Source organism: Amblyomma americanum, chromosome 1 (genome assembly GCF_052857255.1).
Source record: "Amblyomma americanum isolate KBUSLIRL-KWMA chromosome 1, ASM5285725v1, whole genome shotgun sequence".
Lineage (NCBI taxonomy): Eukaryota > Metazoa > Arthropoda > Arachnida > Ixodida > Ixodidae > Amblyomma > Amblyomma americanum.
In genome coordinates, this window is record NC_135497.1 from 486,081,142 (window position 1) to 486,100,526 (window position 19,385).

The 19,385-nt window shown below is 48.0% G+C and overlaps 1 pseudogene; it reads left to right on the top strand.

Moving 5' to 3' along the window:
• The first annotated feature begins 16,876 nt into the window (after nucleotides 1-16,876).
• LOC144127403 (uncharacterized) lies at nucleotides 16,877-18,199 on the top strand (annotated as a pseudogene).
• The last annotated feature ends 1,186 nt before the right edge of the window (nucleotides 18,200-19,385 follow it).

Consider the following 19,385-nt stretch of genomic DNA (forward strand, 5'->3'; position numbering starts at 1 on the left):
ATATATGTAAGCAACCCTGTGTTCTATTGGCAGCAATGAGAAGCAATGAGACAGCAGGCTTTAAATTTGTCCAGCTGTCTGCCAGAGACTGATTTCTTGAAGCGAATGCTGTCTAAGTTTCAATTGATGAAATGTACATGCCAGAAAAGGCGAATTCTGTATATTTTATTCAGAAATGTACGTTTCAATCGCTGGGATTATATCGACTGGTAATCCTGTGGTAAATCATTAATCGGTTGGTTGGTTTATGGGGTTTAACGTCCCAAAGCGATTCAGGCTGTGAGAGACGCCGTAGTGAAGGGCTCCAGAAATTTAGACCACCTGGGGTTCTTTAACGTGCACTGACATAGCACAGTACACGGGCCTCTAGAATTTCGCCTTCATTGAAATTCGACCGCCACGGCCGGGATCGAACCCGCGACTTTCGAGCCAGCAGCCGAGCGCCATAACCACTCAGCCACCGCGGCGGCTACAAACAATCATAAATCGTAGCTAGAAAAAGACAATTAAAAGCTCCATTGGCCGAGCGATTTTGTCAAGCGTTGAAATACACGAGAAGCGCACACTGAAAATAACCTTCAGCGAGCTGACAATACGAGTATCCTGTAGGCTGAACAGTAGGAATAGCCGTCTTCTTCAGCGAAGTTATCCGGGGTCCATGAAGTCATCTGCAGTGAAATGGTCCCCGCAGATGCGGTGCGTGGCGTATACACCTGGGTCGGCGACTTTTCTAACAGGTCGGCCTTCTTGGCTAACTCTGTCCAAGTCTTCGACCTGAAACAATTATGGCGCAGTATAACCTGCAATTATTCGCTTCACTGGCTAACTAATAAAAAACATGCGCATAGTAGCCGGTTCTAACAAGACATTGGCAGCACTGTTTTATATTTCCTTTAAAGTACACAGAACAGGCGTCAATCACCTGCTGTCACGAGGAATGCATAAGAGCTTCGTACCCGGCTTCCTTTGTCTTCTCCCGTTTTTCCCATACCATGAAACGGAGCAGTAGCTCACGTAATTTAATCCGCTCCGTGGCATATTAGGGTAGGCTTTTGTACAGACTGTAAATATTGTTGCAATCATCAAACCGCAAAGAGAAATATATCGCAGCAAAAAGATAGAAAAGAAAAATAAACACGCTGATGACAGTTATTTATAATATGTTTGCCGGCAAGCATGTTAACATATTGTTTATGAAAGATTCTGTCTAACTAGCTTCAATCCATAGCGGCAGTGAGCTGACGTAAACTGATTTTTTGTCCACAAAGCAATGACTGTTGCCAATGGTTGTCGCTATGGTTTTCTTCCAGACCGTACCTATATGCGGTACTGATCAGTGATAAACTTTCATTTTACAGTGATCGCATACTGTGGTAAAGATTGCGTAAATCACAGTTTCAGCAAGGATTTTCTTACACCCCTTCCCGGGGGCACTATCGATTGCGATCGAGCCATCCACCGGGATGCGACATCAATCGCGATGGAAAATGATCGCTGATATAGCGGTCCAAGGATCGGGAGTAGGAACAGCCCTAGCACAACAGATGTCACTAAGTAGGTCCGAAACACCCAACAAAATTTTCCAAGTTGGCAGAAAAGAGTCCTTGTATATTACTTTTTTCAAGGAAAAAAATATTTCAATTTGGTATTATGGCTAAAAAACGTACCAATCAATGCCGATCACCTAAAGTTCTCTGAAACGCATCATGTCGGCTGTATTGACACAGATATGAGAAAGTATGCCTGAATAAAACGCATTATCATTTGTTGTACTGTAGTTTAAAACAAACTTTTTTGTTTACATTTTAGGCTTTTCTCTTCTGCTCTTCGTTTCCTAGCACTCTGACACCTAAAAATCACATAGTAGGTTTCGAACGCAATCGGGCAGCTCGATTCTGATGCTCCGATGGCAGTCAACTCTTATCGCGGCTGAAGCGCAGTCGGGGCATATTGAGGCCCGATTAGGATCTGACCGATCCCGATCAAAACTGCGAACTTCCCGTGTGACAAAGGTATTTTCACGTGGTCGATTTCAAAGGTACATTACACTGTTCGACACTGTCGGGCAGCCAAAGGCGATGAGCTCGGAGCTCATCGCCTTTGGCTGCCCGACGTCCCCGGCCGTTTCCCACACGACGGGAGCTTTCTCCCCCGATCCACTCCCACCTTTCGGATCATTGGACGAGGCGAGCCGGGACTCGGAGACCACCGCGTCCCTGACGGCGGAGGGTGGCCCTTCCGACAGCGGCTCTGTGCTGCGCCTGACAGGGGACCTGACCTGCGCGCAGCGCCAGGCCCTCACCCCATCGGACGACCACGGCCTGCCCCGCCGTGCACCCCGCCGCCGGGAGGAGGAGACGAGCAACCTGCCAGCTCCTCAACCGCGCCCGACGCTACGGAGGCGGCGACTGGTGCACCGCATCACCGCGAGTCGGTGAGCCAGCCGCGGGATTTGCGAGCGCAGTGCGGCGATGAAATGGACATAGGCAAAGTCGCGGGGAAGCACGCGCGGCAGGAGTCAGAGGATAGCTCAGACAGCAGTGCCCCGCCCCAGGCTAAAAAGTCTGCCCCAAGCCCCGCTCATGGCGGGGCACCTTGAAAGTGGAGCTGTTAGGTCGATGCCCCGTCTTTCAAATCATGGCGTTAGTGCACCTCCTCTTCCTCAATGTTCCGGAATTCATGTCGCAGGACAAGCAGAGAGAGGTGATGCACTTCGCCTGAGCACAGACCGCCCACATCCTGTTTCTACAGGAAACGAATTTACGCTGCCCACGCGAGATAACTAATTGTAAGTCTCTATTTTGTGTTGGAGGCTTTTTTTCATTAACTTCTGTTTCTTGGGGTATTGGTGTAGTTTTTGTTAACAGCTCTTTGCGCTCTAGCGCGCACTGAATTTATGGTATCGACGGCCGCACACTTGCGCTCGAATTTTAATTCGGTGGCAGGCGCGCCAGAGCGGCAGTAGTGTACGCACGAGGCTGCCATTCCGATCGGTCTTGTTTCTTTGATTAGTCATATTCTTTTCTGTTAGACTGTTATCCTTGTTTTCTTGTTGGAGATTTTAACTGTGTTTTGGATTCCATACGAGATGTTCGTGGTCCAGTCCAGGGGCGACTCTACGCCGCAGCCCGGTCTCTACGGGATATTTGTATTCAGTTTGTTTTGACAGACGCGTGGGTTAAGCTACACGGTGACAGTTTTGGTGGTACCTGGGAGAGCGGCAGGCCAGCTAGCTGACTCGATAAGTTTATCTTTCTGCGAGAATTGGAGTGTTTTGTGATTTCCTGCACTGTGCTCGCGTTTTTCCGAGCACCCCACGCATTAGCGATCATCGTCCTCTGTCAGCAGTACTGCACATAGGCGGGGCGCCCCACGTTTAGGCGTGTGGCGTCTGGATCCATGTCTGCTGACAGACTGGTCGAGCTTAGTAGCTCTTGAACACACGCTGGGAGCCCCGTTTGGAGGCGACGACAGTCCCAACTCCTGGGACGACTAAAAAGCAGTGTGGCTATCGCGTTTAGTCCGCTAAGGGAGTCAGCGCGGAAAGCGCATCACGGGAGAGATAAACAACACCCTCGCCCGCATACGCGCCGTACATCGTGGCGCGCCGCTCACCTTCGTGATGCGCGATTATTTAAACTTACTGAAAGCGCGCTACCACAGGCTACTTCGCCAGTCCTCGCGTGCAGCAAGTCGGGCGCTACTACAGGGTAAACCAGTTTCTGACCCTACCGTACAGCGACAGGCGCGGGCAACGGGCCTCGACGAGACATCCCTAAGGAGGTGATTTTGCCGGATGGTATCAGGAGCAGCAACGCGGCTGTCATGTGTGACGCTTTTACGCGTCACTTTTCGCGGCTGTTTGTTTCTGGGGCCGGACGGTGGGGCTCCGCTTCTTTCACAGACGCTGTACGTAGTTTTTGCGGCCAGTTGCCGCAAGGGCCGAGCGACGTCGGCACACAGCTTAGCGCCCCGGTTAGCTCCGACGAACTGTTCACCACCGTTGAAAGCATGAACGCCGCTTCAGCTCGAGGCCCTGGCGGCATTCCTACCAGCTTCTATGCCAAGTTCTGCACCGCCCTGGAGGAACACCTCCTCCGGATGGTGAACGCCTCCGTCAAGGCCGGCGAGAGCGCAGAGTCCTTTAGATAGAGGCGTGTTGTGATCACCCTGAAGCCTGGCGGGTGCCCATCAGACCCGCAGGCGTGGCGCCCGATCACTTTGCTTAACGCAGATTGCAAGATCGTGGCGTCATTGCTGGCCACAAGGTTGAGCAAGGTTCTAGCGGTGCTCGTAAGCCATGCACAGACCTGCAACATGCCCGGATGCTCGATGTTCTCGTCTCTCGCGCTAACGCGTGACTTCTTCACGCTCACCTCGTGAACATAGATTCCAGGTTGTTTCGGCTCACTCGATCATGCGAAAGCCTTCGACCGAGTTGAGCACCGCTACTTTTTTGACGTTCTCGGGCTTTCGGCTTTCCGCTGGAGTTTGTGGAGAGTTTAGTGCGGCTGTACTCCGGCCTAACAGCTCGGCTGCTTTTTAATGGGGCGTTGAGCGACCCACTCGGTATTGAGGGCGGCATTAGACAGGGCTGTCCCCTGTCGCATATCTTATCTGTATTATGCTTAGATCCGCTCCTTCTCCACATAGCAGGAAGTCCATCGGCGCGCAGATTCCCTTTGCCAGGCCAAGGCCAAGTGAAGGTGTCCGCATACGTTGACGACGTGTCCCTGTTCTTGCGGGACTAGGGCAGCTACGTAGCGTTTTTACGGCTTTTTAGTAGTTACAGAGAGGTGTGCGGCGCCCTGCTGAACAGGGGCAAGAGCAAAGCTCTGCGCTTCGGCGCTTTTGCGTCACACCTGCTGAATGATGTGGAGTGGGTCTCGGCAGTGAAGGTGCTAGGCGTGATCTTCCTCTCCTCAGAGGAGGTAGCCCGCGAGTCGTGGACGCAGTTGAGAGCAACCGCAGAGCAACGCCTGGCAGTGGCAGCGCATTTTCGCCTATCGCTGTCGGAGCGCGCATTTTTTTTGTCAGATCTTCAGAGTGTGCGTCGCTCTTTTACATCGCCCGCGTTGCTTGTCCGCCGCGCACTTTCACGCGTCGCCTGGCCACAATGTGTGGCGTTTTTTTTTTTCTGGGCGGGAAAGACAGAGACCGTCGCACGCGCATTCCTCCGCCTTCCCACGCGCATGGGCGCGTTCAGTCTGCCCAACCTGCGCACAATGTGCAGCGTCTTCGATGTCCGAGGCGTCCGCGACCTGAAAGACACCGACTACCCGGGGAGAGGGCTTCTTGCCTACTTTCTCGGGACGTCGGGGCGCCTCTTTTTTGGGCATTTAGTGGGTCTTAAAGACGAAAAGCAGCCTAGGTTCTTTCGGCATGTTTATCGGACGGCCGAGACTCTCACCGCTATCCTGGCCGAGGTCGATGTTGCCCAGTCGCAGGCCTCCCGCGTTTGCCAGCTCCTTTCAATTCAGGAGGCGATCCCAGAGCAGCTAGAGCGGAGCAGGCGGGCGCGGTGGCGAGACTTGACGTCTCTCTCTCTTACACCAGACGTCCGTGACTTCAACTGGCTGCAAGGCTGGGTCTTCCCCACGAGAGTACGCATCGAAGCGTGGGGCATCGCTCCTGCTTCGCGGTGCCCGCATTGCGACGGAACGGAAACCTTTGAACACGCGCACTTTTTGGCGACTGATGTTGTGTATGTTTTGTCTGCCGCTTGACTCGCGCACCAGGCCTCGCGAAACATCTGTGCGGCTGCTGTTATGTGTTGGTGATTTTGTTTTGTGGCGCCAGAGAGGCGTCGCTTTCTTCCAGGGCCAACCCCAACGGGCCATGTTTCCGATTCTGCAGCGTGTCCTAGCGCGCCTGTTTGAGTAGGCATGCTTAGACAGGGTGACGCTGCCGGAAGAAGAGTTCCTGCGACGTTGGAGCACTCGGTTCCTCGTCGCAAGCGCGGGCCGTGTGACGGTGCGGCTCCTGCCGTATTGAGAGGTACGCGCAAGTGATATCGGCGACGTTTGTGCGCGGAGTTTGTGTGCGGTTCCCTCCCGCGTGCTTCCCCCACACTTATGGACCTCCTTGAACTCATTTTTTGGACACTTTTGCTCCTTGTGTGATTCTGTGTGTCGGGCCACTTTAGTCGCCGTACTGTATGTTTTGTTGATAAGGGCGGCTGTCCCTTATCAGATCTCTGTCCAAGATACTTCCGTTCATGCCTGTCTATAGATTTTTTTTTGTGGAGGGGAAAGGGATGCGAGGACACAACCAATTTTAATGGCTGCTATCTTGGATTCGAGAAACCGAAACTATGCCGCCATTTCGTCCCCTGACGTCATACTCATAGTTCCACCATATTGGACCGTGACATCATCATTGGCACGCGGCTGTTGGCTGTTTCTATAATGCTATTGTATATGGAGCTACAAGTCTATATGCCATATGTGCTCTTTTCTAGTTGCTGCCACAGGTGGCACTGTGACCTCAAGCTGGTAGCAGAAACCACGAAATCTCGAAACGTGATAAGTAGTTGCTGCCACAGATAGCGCTGTGATTTCATAGTGGTAGCAGAGCCCACGAAATCTCTAAACCTGATGAGTAAGAGCTAATATTCTCAAAACGTTAGCCCGGAATACGGTTCGGGACACCGCCCTCAGAGAGTGCATCTTGCCCTCCCTCACCCTCACCTCGTCATGTCTTCCCTCCCTCACCCTCACCTCCACTTGTCTTTCCTTCCTCACCCACCTCCTCACGAGTTTTCTTGCGCCCATCCTCCCTCACCCTCACCTCACCGAGTGAAATCCTCATGAGGTGAGGGTGAGGACGCCCTCATGAGGGCTCGCCGTCGTGCGGATGCCCATCGCTGCTCATTACTACGTGAGTGGAAATGACCTTAAGACGTGTAAGTTCGCCTTGCTATTATTTACTTTTAGCTCGAAGCTTTTTCTTGTTTTCCAGGAGCTACCCTTAAATGTTTTCCTTGCATTCCAGGAGTACCCTGAAGTACAAATACAAATGCCTTTATTTCAACATTAGGTGATGTTAGGAGGCGCTCCCAAAAAGCCTTAAATTCGCTTGACAAAGGAGTGCACCCCTTCCTTATTATAACTTATAACGCATAGCCTCTTTGTCACGTCCAATCCTTTCTCCAGGAATTTAAACTCTTTCAAAAGGCAGTGGCAATGGAATGCAACCAGAAATGCCATCACAGGCACAAGCTTCCTGCTGTTTTCTAATAGGAAATGAATTCATGGGTAATGTATGCAGGGAAAGCACAACATAATGAAAATTACAGCTAGCGATATCAATCACTGACACTTAGAAAATAACCTGCACTTCCCTTTTAATCCACACCATGGGATACAAAACATAAGCCATATTGTTACCTGGAGCTGCATCAAACCTGAGCCACTCTAAAAATTAGACCACAGGAAGGCAAATTCTCAAAGCAAAAATGAAAATTCATACATGATATAATAGAAAAGCAGCAAACAAGAGCAGAAGTGCAGGTGAGAAAATACGACTGATTTAACAATGAAAACATATTAAAATATGGAGGACTAAACCAATGACAATGGAGGGAAGGAATTGCTCAATTGCATTTCGTTTTTTCACCATTTACTAGTTTCCATTTCATGCATGTCTTTTTCTTGGCGCAACCCTCCTAGTAGTCCGACATCCAGGATGCCTACAGTTTGTCCCTGCAGCTGAGGACAATATTCTAGGTTTTTCTGATTTCTTTATGGTTTTTTTGTTTCGTTGGCCACAGCATGAATTTTTTCTTGAGAAGCCAGTGTGCTTGCGATCATGTGAGCATATGCGAGCAATTAAGTAGCTGTCATTTGGGACGTGTTTTGTTTTTTCTGCATATATTTTCCAATTTTGCTTCTCATTAATAAGCAGTTAGAAGTTTGCACTTGTGGCATTGTTTTCATGCATCTCTCTATATTCCTGCCTTTAGTGCAGTTTATATTTTTAGACACCAACTAACTGAGCCCATGGTCGCGTCGTAGTAAGCTTTGTGGTTAGAAAATTTATTTCATGTTTCTTTCTCTTGATGGGGACATGGTACGACGAGAAATTACATCGTTGTCACGTGAGTAATTGTTATGTCATAGTACAGCATCGTCACGTGACTAGGTTTGTTGGCACATCACATCGCTGTCACGTGACCTGGTATGACGTCATACTCACATGATGTCATCACTAATTATACGAATTAGTCTTAGCGTTACCTAATTATATCAAGTAGCATTAATTAATTATGTGACGTCATCATCTTCGCGTGACTCGTCGGCTCGTGACGTCACATGGTGCCGTTTCTTGCGGACACTTTTTTGCGGATATGAGCTTAAAAGTGAGCCATCTAATGCTTTCGCATTAAGAAAAGAAGCCGCTCGCTTCTACACAGACATAATTACAACGTGTCTGTTGGAGTACTAGAGTCGCAGCTTGTTAAGTGTTTTCGAAGGCAACATGCAGAGGACTGAAAAGAGCATTCTCGCTATGCCGGATGCCCACCTCTTCAGACTAACACTTACCCTCTTAGAAAGGTGGAATGTTATACCTAGCTGGCTTAAGGTACTCTTCTTATTGCAGTGCAAGTTTAGGCTATTAGAAGCGTAACAGTACACTATGTGCAAGAGCATAAATACTTAGTCTCCAGGAAAAAGCGTAACCTTACACCAAAAAAGGCGTCAGCTCAGCGACAAGTGACTTACCCCCTTAAAAGACGATGATCACGCCTTCCCCCCCCCCCCCCCCCCCATTTTTTTTTTTGCAGTGTGGGCAGAGATCGTTGAACATCTACGGCAGGGAACTGAGTTTGCGCGCTTGTTCGAATTACACCAGACAAGATAAGGAAAGGAACACACGTTCACGTATTACAAGTGTCCCTTTTCTTGTCCAGTCTTTTGTAATTCGTGCAAGCGCGAAAGTTAGACGAAGATGCAAATAAAACATGTGATTCCTCCGCATCGCAGAACAGGATTAAAATGCTGTTTCGCATCATCTGCAGCTCCACAGGCCAAACAAGAAGAATGAATATATGTTAAAAAAGAAATGGTCGCGCATAACCTCAGCTGCTGGCACCGCGGCTACACGCACAAGCAAGCAAGAGCTGAATTACATCATCTGTGGAGCGCTTTACCTCCTTTTGACGGTCCACAGCTGGGTTCAGAAAAAGGAACCCTGTCTTTGCACTCGTGGCATTATGGACCCGAGAACAGAGCTTCACCGTGCAGCCCGCCTACGACGCAGAAAACTCGTGTAGCGATAGCGATAGCTCACTGACAACACAACAGTGGACAGACAGGCGCTGAAGAGTGAGCGCGGGTTGAGTACATTTAACATCTTTCAAGTACACTTGTTAGCTACACATGAACAGTAGTTCCCTGCGTCTCAGAAACTCACTGCATTATATGCAGCTGCGTGTCGTAAAGAACAAGTTTCAGAACAACTGATCAGCGACGATGAGACGACTTCTATGTTTTCTCTTTAATTTAGTGTGTTTTCGACACCGCCTAGTTGTGTGCATTAGCGTCCGGGTGCAATATTTTATACGCCGTCGCGCATAGATTCCACAGCAGTCGGCGGAATAATTTATTCAGCAGCCGTCATACACTGCTGAAACCTAGCTGACACCTGCTGCCACTTGCAGCCATAATTGAGAGAGCTACAGTTGTTGTAGGTCGGTGGCATTGCTCCCCTGCCACAAACACCAGGAAACTTTCGCGCTCATATTCGCTATTTAAAATTATTCGCTCCATCTCAGAGTTAGAGAACATACGGCGCTTATGAACCGCCGCGCCTATCTTCATCATATCACGCCGCTTTTTGTCAGCAAAACACCAGCTGCTAACAGTTCGCAGCATATGTGCAAAAATTAGCCGTAATCATTCATCAGTAGTGCAGGTACCGGGCAGCCTAGCACAGATATCTCGGGAAAATCTTCTCTGATAAGTTATGAATGAGCACTTGAACGAAACAAAAACTATACACTAATAATCGCCCTCGAAAGGCAGCTTATCAAATTTCATAATACCTAACGGAGCATGATTTTGCGATGAGAGAATAGAATTAAGTATATCCGATGCCGCCTTCAAAAGAAACGTTATAGGTAACAACACTTTATTCAAAGCCAGAAATTATCACGGCGTTCCTCTTAATGAATCGATTTTATTTTATACTTTACACCGTTTTTTTTTTAGTTTTGGGGTGTGTTCTGTTGATGTGCAAATTAAAATGGCATGCGCTGTTGGGTTTTCTATCCATTAGTCTAGAATGTTAGGTATTTCAAGAAACGTTTCGTTTCCGCTTGCACTGAGTCTGACTTAACAACGCGAAAAGTGCTCGCACGATGGCAGGCATTTCAATGCGTTCTCCCCGGTACCTTATGCACTCAGTAAGAAGAGTTTACGTAATAAGTGTTCTGCAGAGAAGTGTAAAGTGCTGCACGTACGGTGTGCCCTAACAACGCCAAAATCACAGTCTGCTTCAACGGATCCGCCGATACCTTGACCGCTCTCAGTGCCGCACCAGGAAACGCGCCCTCGGCGGCGAATGCGGCTGCCCCGTGACACGTAGAGGCGCCGCCGGAGCGATCGGCTCTGCGGGCCGTGAGAGAACGTAGCCGGCTCGGCGGAAGCGAGCCGGCGGCGCCGAGGCGGGTCGTTGCTCCCTGACCGTGAGGCGGCGCTGGTGGCCCCGTTTCGTCCTCCGACGACGTCCGCCTGGCCACGAGAAGCGGGACGCCACCGCAATCTTCGGCACCACTGTCACTTTTTATGGAGGCGCGCGCGCTTTCAGGCGTCGTCGCGCAGCTTGGCAGGGAAACCGACCGGGATCGCACGCTTCGGTGAGCGACCCAGGGCAGCCGCGCTGAGCGCTGCGAGTAACGCCAGGAGCGCCTCTTACGAGGAAAGAATATGACACTCTCGTAGCTGAAAAGCCATCGAGCCTCTCGTGGAGAGATTTATTGCGGAACGAAAAACAGAATCAGTGGGGAGCGCCCCTGAGTCGGCTCTCATCTCTGGCGAGTAGGCGCGATTCCAATGAAGTTTTTCTTTGTTGTTTCAACTCAAGAAGCGCGTCCTGAAGGTGCACTTTGGTCATGAGTTACGCTGAATTCGAGGACGGCATTTATTATAATATCGACATAGCTTCATGATTGAAGTAACACTCACGGGCAGATTCCTATATCGCATCCAGCTCGTCTGCCGTGTTTTATATTCGGTCACACAACTGGTATCCTTGGGTACAACCTTCTCAAACTTTGAGCATCGGATAATTAGGCTCAGTTGCCTTGCTGACCACCTCTTTAAAACTGGTTGGCGTTAACTCATTCTCTATGAACACAAAAGATTCAAGAGCACATTGTCTTCCTCAACGGAAGTAATACCAACTATGGGTATCCAGTCTTTATATACTCGTTTTCCAACTGCCACTTCCTTTTATTATTTTTCTACCTGATGGTTTGTTGTAATATTGTGATCCTTTGCGTCTATTGCTGTCAGTTGAGTGGACTGCTTAGCCTAATCATGTTATTTAGTACATCAGTGCTGCATTGTTGTTTCATGGTGTTTTTTGTTGTTGTTGAATGCAGCTTTTGCATCGTCTTCGATTATTCCGAAGTTGTGCCGCCGCGGTAGCTCAGTGGTTATGGTGCTCAGCTGCTGAAAGACACTGGTTCGATCCCGGCCGTGGCGATCACATTTAGATGGAGGCGAAATGCTAGGGGTCCGTGTACTGCGGATGCCAGCGAAGGTTAAACATCCTCAGGTGGTAGAAATTATTCCGAGCCCTTTACTACGGCGTCCATCATAGCTGCAGCCTTTTTCTGATGTTAAGCCCTATGAAACCACACACCATTCCGAAGTTGTGTATGAACTGGTGGCGGATTGTGCTAATATTTCTGATGAGGCAAAATAATTAATCGTGCAGCTGGCACGGGGTGGGGATATTTAGTTCTCATGACAAAGTAAAAATCAGCTTAATTCTATTTTACAATGTGCGTTAACTCGAAAGACGTGCATCGCGCATTATTTTCTTTTCGCAAGCGCATCAGGGCACTGAGTGTTTCTAATTGTTTTTCAAAAACCATAACGCGATTCTTCTTAAACCATTGGAGGCAAAGTGGAATTCCAGCACTCTCGAACGGCGGACGTGTGCGCGTATTCCGAAATCAACGTGCCTGATGTTTTCTATGCTGCGCGTGAGACCGCGAAATTTCGGCGCAATGAGAAAATATTTTTCAGGGTGAACTCCTATGCCGCCTATCTGCTGTTTCTCCTCCACCGTTTCTTCCAAAGGTATGCTTGTAATCTTTGTTATGGAACAGGCAGAATGGTGAATGCAATGCGAACCATCTTACCCTTTAGCATAAAATAGCGTGCTCACTAGACCCATTCACAGCTCGGAGTAAACGCGACGTCAGCTACACGGGCAGAATGTGATCAGGACCAGGCGGACTCTTCCTTCGCACGCTGGTCACCGGAGACTGGCAGAAAAAACAACCAAGGTTCCAGGAGAAGGGGGGGGGGGAGGGGGGGGGGGGGGCGTAGCTTTGTATGACTGCTGCAGCAACATTCCAGAGCACCCTTTGTCAATGCGTTTTTTAAACTAGCTTTCATGTGCGGCAATCGCCATCAGCGCTATGGGGCCACTTGTGTCTATGTCACTCAACTAACAAGCAGAGCACATGTGCGTTGGGAGCAAATTAGGTACCAAGCAATTTCATGCAGGTGAGTCCACACTTACCGGCCCAAGGGCTTCCCTTCAGTTTCTGCAGGATCATTGCAAACGAAACTTCCCATACCGTAAGGGAGATCACAGCTGATTCTTTTGGTCGTTATATAATTGGAATTTTAAACACGTATTTTTCATGAAAAAAAAGTTTTTTTTCCTCACGTCAGCGTTTTTCGAAGTTTCCACGAAGCAGAAAAAGGAGTTAAACCTTTTTAAATCATAAGAAAAGTAGGATAGAATAACAAATCCTATTTTAGAATATTTCTCTTTTGTTTCTCTTTCATCTGACGTCATTGGTGAAGCTATGGGAGAATTTTCCGCGCTTTCTCGGTTCAGTAGAAAAACAAAAGTATTGGCATTTTAAAAATTTTTTGCATAAACATTGTTGAGATTCCAGCCATAGTAAGCGCTTCCGTTCTTTTAGCTGTTGCTCCAGATTATGCCAAAAAATAAAGAAAAATTAAACACAGTTACTTTAAAGTAAACCACTTCCGAAGTGTGTGAAAATTTATTTTTCCTGACATTAAAACCTAAATTAAGGATCACATCCCTCCAGATAAATACCCGTGACATGGCTCATTATACACAAAAGCTTCATTGCATCTAATCTAGAAATTTTAACTGGTATAAGTTTTGGATGAACCGTGAAAAAAAATTTTGAAGTCCGCAACCAACCTCATCGGTAGCTCTGCCGAACTGCGTCTTCACTGCAGAACACGTTCTATGGTGCTCAATATCAACTGAAACGCGCAAGGTCTAATAGTAGCTCAGTTTTCGAAGCAGTGCCAGCCCAATATTTCGAGAAATTGTCGGATTTAGCTGTTGTTGCAAACAACAAAGCACCTACAGTGAATCTTCAAGCGTGTAGGGCGTTCGTTGTAGTGCAGCATTGATTTACCACAAAGCAGAAGCCTGAGTAGTTTCCTATAGGACGCGTTGCGAACTATTATGAGCTTAGTGGTACGTGCCGCCGCCCATTTTTCTAGATCTCACAACTCATGGCTGAGAAACATATCCCTACCTTATAATTGCGAAGAACTACAACACAACTTAAATTTCTTCTCCCATGTATGACAAGTCACTAGAATTTAATGGACGGCCACACATTCAACGTTACCTGCCCCGCGTGTCAAGGCACCCCCACACTCACAATTTGCTGCCTTTTCATGCCCGTACTAACTTGTATAAATATTCTTTTTTTCCTCGTACAGTTTGTCAGTGGAATGGTCTCCCCTCTGAAATTTTTTCCACTGATAATTTTGACCAGGCGCTGCTGCTTTATTTTGCGTCGTAACATTCGGTGGCGTTTTTCTGTAATTTTATCAGGTTATCATTATTCTGAGGGGTAGCGTATAGAAGTTTATTTCTGTGAGATTACGTAAAAATCATTCAACATAACTGAAATGCGTGCTTGTTCACTTTTGTTCTCTTCCCATGTTTTTGTTCTCTTTCACATGTTAAACGCAAGGGCTTATTTATAATTGATGTTAATCGAGAGACAATGTTGTACGACATGCCCACCTGCTTGGTCTCGTTGAGACCGCAGTATTTATAAATAATTAAATAAATAAATAAAGACGTCTAATATTCACCGTGGCTCTTCAGCAAGCGAATATGTGATATGCCGCTTGACGTGAGGATAAATGCACCGTAAGCGAAATGTTTCCGTCAGTTCGCCACATTCCGGGCTCGGGGTGCTCAGGCAGGCCAAGGCAGCTTCGATGTGAGCGTTCTGCAGTGACACTGAGTGGCCAACTTTGACTTATTCTCTCCGACGCGGAGGAAAGAGAATTGCACGGGCATTTCTCTCCAGTTTAACACAAGAACGAAAGGCGCGCCTGAACGTGCCCACGGACACTCGCAGCAGGAGGCTATGTACCCTGCAAACTGGAAATTTTTTGTCATTAGTTTCCTTTGCCTTCCGCTGTCTCATCTATTCATGGTCGGGTTTTAAACGCTCGAATACTTAGTGTCATAGTAAGGCCACCTGTAAGTATTCATGCCAGTTCTTTACATGAATTTGAGTTTCGCGCATGATGTTATAACAACACAAGATGTTGAAAGCATAGCTGGGATAAAGTGGATCAACAATGTGCCCCTTTGACTGCGAGCGCCATGGTGAATCTCCAACCCATTTCTGTTTTTTTTTCTCCCAACTAGGAAACTGCCTCAAGGAATACATTATTTCTCCGGGGATTTAATTTGGTCATGATATGGTATCAGCAGGCTTGCTCTTACTGCGACATGTTTAGGAGCGCCACTAACACTGTCCCATGCAATTTCACGGTTTGTAGTGCGGACTAAATTTAATTCTGCCAATACATTGTTCTCCATAGTGTGGTAGTATATTTTCAAAAACTTATTTTCCTTCTTATTTTGTGTGAAGCTCCGTCAGAGAAATAATCAGTTTTGTTTACTTTGGGTAAATCTCGCCTGACTAACTCTCGCACTGCTCTCTGCAGTGTGTAATTACCGTATCAAATTGTTTAAAGGAGCCCCAGAGCATCACTGACAAGCACAAAAAAGACTTCGGATGTGCGTGATAATGCAATGCCGACGCTGACCGTTGATGCAGCACTAGGTGAGCACAGGTCGCTTTTAAAGAGATACGCGATGGTTGGTACCGAGTACCGACGAATTGCGTTCTCGCATCCCTTAAAATTTCTTAACTTGTAGTACATAAAAAGCAACGAATCAGCGCGATGCACAATGTCTCGTCTCTGACACCTCTCTGGTTCAGACGGCAGGCTTGAAGCGATCATTGTTTACTCTAATCACACATATGCATTATCGTCAAATGTGGTTGCGGGGACGTGACAAAAAACCACGAAAACGAATAATTTAATGCGGTTTACAGTACAGAAAACAACAACCGCCCACATGTCATGTGTCCAGAATGCATATGCATTCAAGAAAAATTGTCGGCCGCACGCACGTACTCTGAGTGAAGGCACACTTTGGCTGTAGATACCGAGGAGGCTGTTGAGCAGCAATTTTTTTCTCCCCCAAAGAAAAATTTATGGAATTAAAATCAAGATTACAAGCAAAACAGTCGGTGTGTATTGCAGGCCATCTCACGCATTTTTATCTGGAAGGCCTTGGCCCTTGATTTAGGTCTAAATGAGTAAAAAATCACTCTTTGTGAACTTTCTAAGAAATGCTCTTAAACAGTACACTGTTTAACAATTTTAAATTATTTTTGCATAATCTAAACAAAGGTGAAAGCCAAGAAAAATTATTGGCGCGAAAAGGCTAACGACGTTTGCGTAAAACACTGTTAAAGCGCCATATTTTTTACATTTCTTTCTCAACGAAGAAAACGCGCCAAATTTTTTGCGTGGCTTCATTCTTGCAGTCAGATGAAACAATGGCGCAAGAGAAATAATCTAAAATAAGATTTGTAATTGTACTCTGTTTCACATTTGATTTAATAATCTTTAACTCTAACAAACTTTTGCTTCATTCTTGAACTTTCAAAAAGCGCTTACGTGAGAAAATATGCGTTTTGTTTTCGCGAAAAAATACTCTGTTGAAACTTCACTTTCACAATCCTCAACTTCCCCGCAGGGGAGCGTCTGCAGCTTGCCGGCGTTGGTGAGTGGCGACACCACGGGTTCCCTAGCATTCGCAGGGACATCCCCGCAGGGGGATGATGGTGAACACTGCATGACCACGAACTCGAGCACCCACGCTTAGTCGTGCGTGGCATCGCCGTGTCCGGGGAAAAGGGGAACCTGGTGGTTGAGCCGATGCCGAGCGTTCGGACCTTTAAGGTCCCTCGGCGGAGGCAACAGACCACTTTGGCCCCAGCTTCCATTAGACGGCACCTCCTGCCTGACCCGACCGGGGGAAATCGGCAGTCGCCTTTTCCTGTCCTCCCCTCTATCTTTCAATTTCCTACCTTCTTTCTCACAACTCGACTGTCTTCTCCTCCCTTAATTACTTTTTCCTTCTTCCTGGCGGCTAGAGTTAGCGTTGTGTGATCAACTACCCTGAGTTGTGTCGCATTGGGTTTTAGTTGGGGTGTACAGCTGGCGTGGGCAAGACTTGCTTGCAATTTTCTGTCCCATCCCCAAGTTGGGCTCCATGGAGGGTGGCTGGCATTATGACCGAACATTAAACACACTTTATGGCTCCCCCTGCCTCCCAAAATGATCGCGCTCTAAAAAGAGTGAGGACCGAAGACACAAGTGTCCAGTGTTTCCAAAAAACAAAAGAACATTTCCCTAGGTAGCATGTCGTACATAGTGAAGATGCAGAGCAACCAGCAAGAAAAATCTCTCCATTCATTGTTTCCAAATCTCTTACTGACGCCCTGGGTCTTGGCTACAAGGTGACGAAGTTAGCCAGTGGCGACGTCCTCCTCCAAATCCGAGACAAAGCACAATACTCAAAACTCCCAACTTTAGTGTCCTTCGGAGACCATCATTGTAATTTTAACTACCCACCGATCACTGAACATAGCCAAAGGAGTAATATCCGAGCATGATTTCCTGAACCTTTCTGAAGAAGAGGTGTTGGAGGGTCTGAAAGACCAGAACGTCACTGAAGTACATCGTATCAAAATCCGAAAAGACGACAAGGAAATACCAACAAAACACATAGTCCTGACCTTTGCCTCCAGCCAACTTCCCTAAACCATAGAAGTAGGATATATTAAAATAAATGTAAGACCATACATCTCAAACCCCAGACGCTGCTTCAAATGTCAAAGATTTGGCCATGGCTCACATAGCTGTCGTGGCCGCCAAACATGTGCGAAAAGTTCGTCAAACAATCATGAATCCGTAGACTGCAATGCTTCACCACTGTGCGCGAACTGCGAAGGGGATCACCCCGCGTACTCGAGGTCGTGCCCGACCTGGAAGAGAGAGAAGGAAATAATAACCATAAAGACAAAGTAAAACATAACTTATCAATAAGCACGAAAAAGACTCTCCTCAGCTTTCCAGTTCACAGCAAAAACAAATTTCGCCGATGTGGTGCGCAGGGGCGGAACACCACACCAGGCTTCGGCCACTGCCCAGGCAAAGCCTGAGGCAGGCCCACCCCCGCCCCCGGCAGACGCAGCGAAGGCTGCCCTGCCACCTCTGAACAAGGGCCCGCTGGCCCCTCAGTCGGCCACCCGCAAGGCTTCCCCCAGTCGGGAGAAGCCCACAAACCGTACACCCGCGGGTTCACCGCGGAAAACCAAAGCCTCTAGTGAGGCGATGGACACAACTCAGAACTCGCCTTTGCGGCAGGAGAGGCACAGCTCCCTGGAGCGAAAAAGAAAAAAGACCCCAGTATCGGCTTCCCAAAAACCGGTATCCTAAGTTTTAACTACACTCAGCAAACATGGCGTTCCTTATACAGTGGAACTGCCGAGGACTAATCGATAACTACGGTGACATAAAAGAGCTTTTAAACACAATGTCCCCGGTGGCTTTATGCTTACAAGAGACCAACTTAGATCCAAAACAGAAAAAAATTATTTTAAACAACTACAATGTCTTTCGGTGTGACCGAGAGCAAGCAAGCAAACTATCTGAATGTGTTGCTATTGTCATCCAGAATAGTGTAGCAACCCGTGAGATCAAACATAAAACCAAATACGAAGCCATCACAATCACCATTCTTCATTTCAAAACACTCACAATATGTATCATATATCTTGAGCCACACCTAACAGTAACACTTCATGATTTAGAATCCATTTTAGAACAGCTACCACAGCCATATCTGCTAGTTGGTGATATTAATGCCCACTCCGGTTTTTGGGGAAGTGCACACACTGATCCAAGAGGCCATGTTTTAGAAGATTTTATTCTAAGTAATAATGTTTGCCTCCTAAACACCGGCAAATATACATAGTGCTCTCCGAGCACGGGAAAATCAGTTCCATAGATTTATCCTTTAGTTTACCCTCTCTCTTTTGTGAATTTAAATTGGGAGTCTTCGATAACCCGTACGGCAGCGATCACCTCCCTGTTATACTAAGCCTAACATCCCCACCGCAAGTCACCCCAACAATACCCCGACAGTGGAAATTTTGCCGACTGGGCGCTTTTTATAAAAAGGGCCAGCTTAGATAAAGTGCTTTCAGATGATCTCAGCATAGATGAACTGAATGAAGTGTGCAGAACCTGTTTCCCCCCTCCATTTCGATGCGGCTTATCTTCATCGTCGGCTGTCTGGACGCACAGCACCGGTTGGGCGAGGAGGGAAGTCTCCCTCATGGGGGAAAGGGAACGGCGACGGGAGCGCCACCTCGTAGGTTACGCGGAATTCTGCGGAACCGGAGAGAGGCTCTTCGGGATCCGGCCAGCGTTACGAGCGGTTAGAGCCGCACGCTCTCGTCACCTTCCGCGGCAGGCGCACGAGGATCCGTTGTGCCTTGCCGCTGGACTTCTGGTTCCAGGTAGCGAAGCGAGTGAAGCGCTCTGGACGCCTTCCCCAGCAAATGCTAGGGAATGGCTTTGCCTCAAGAATGCGGCGCGCACGGGAGAACCCGGCCGCCATTATCGGCGCATATAAACGTTCGCCGCCGATACCTCCGAAGTCGCGGCCCCGCCCCAGCTGGTAAGTCGGAAGTCCTTACGTAGCCTTCTATTTCCGAGGAATGCCTCGTTGATGTTTTGTAGCTAGCTGGCCCGCTC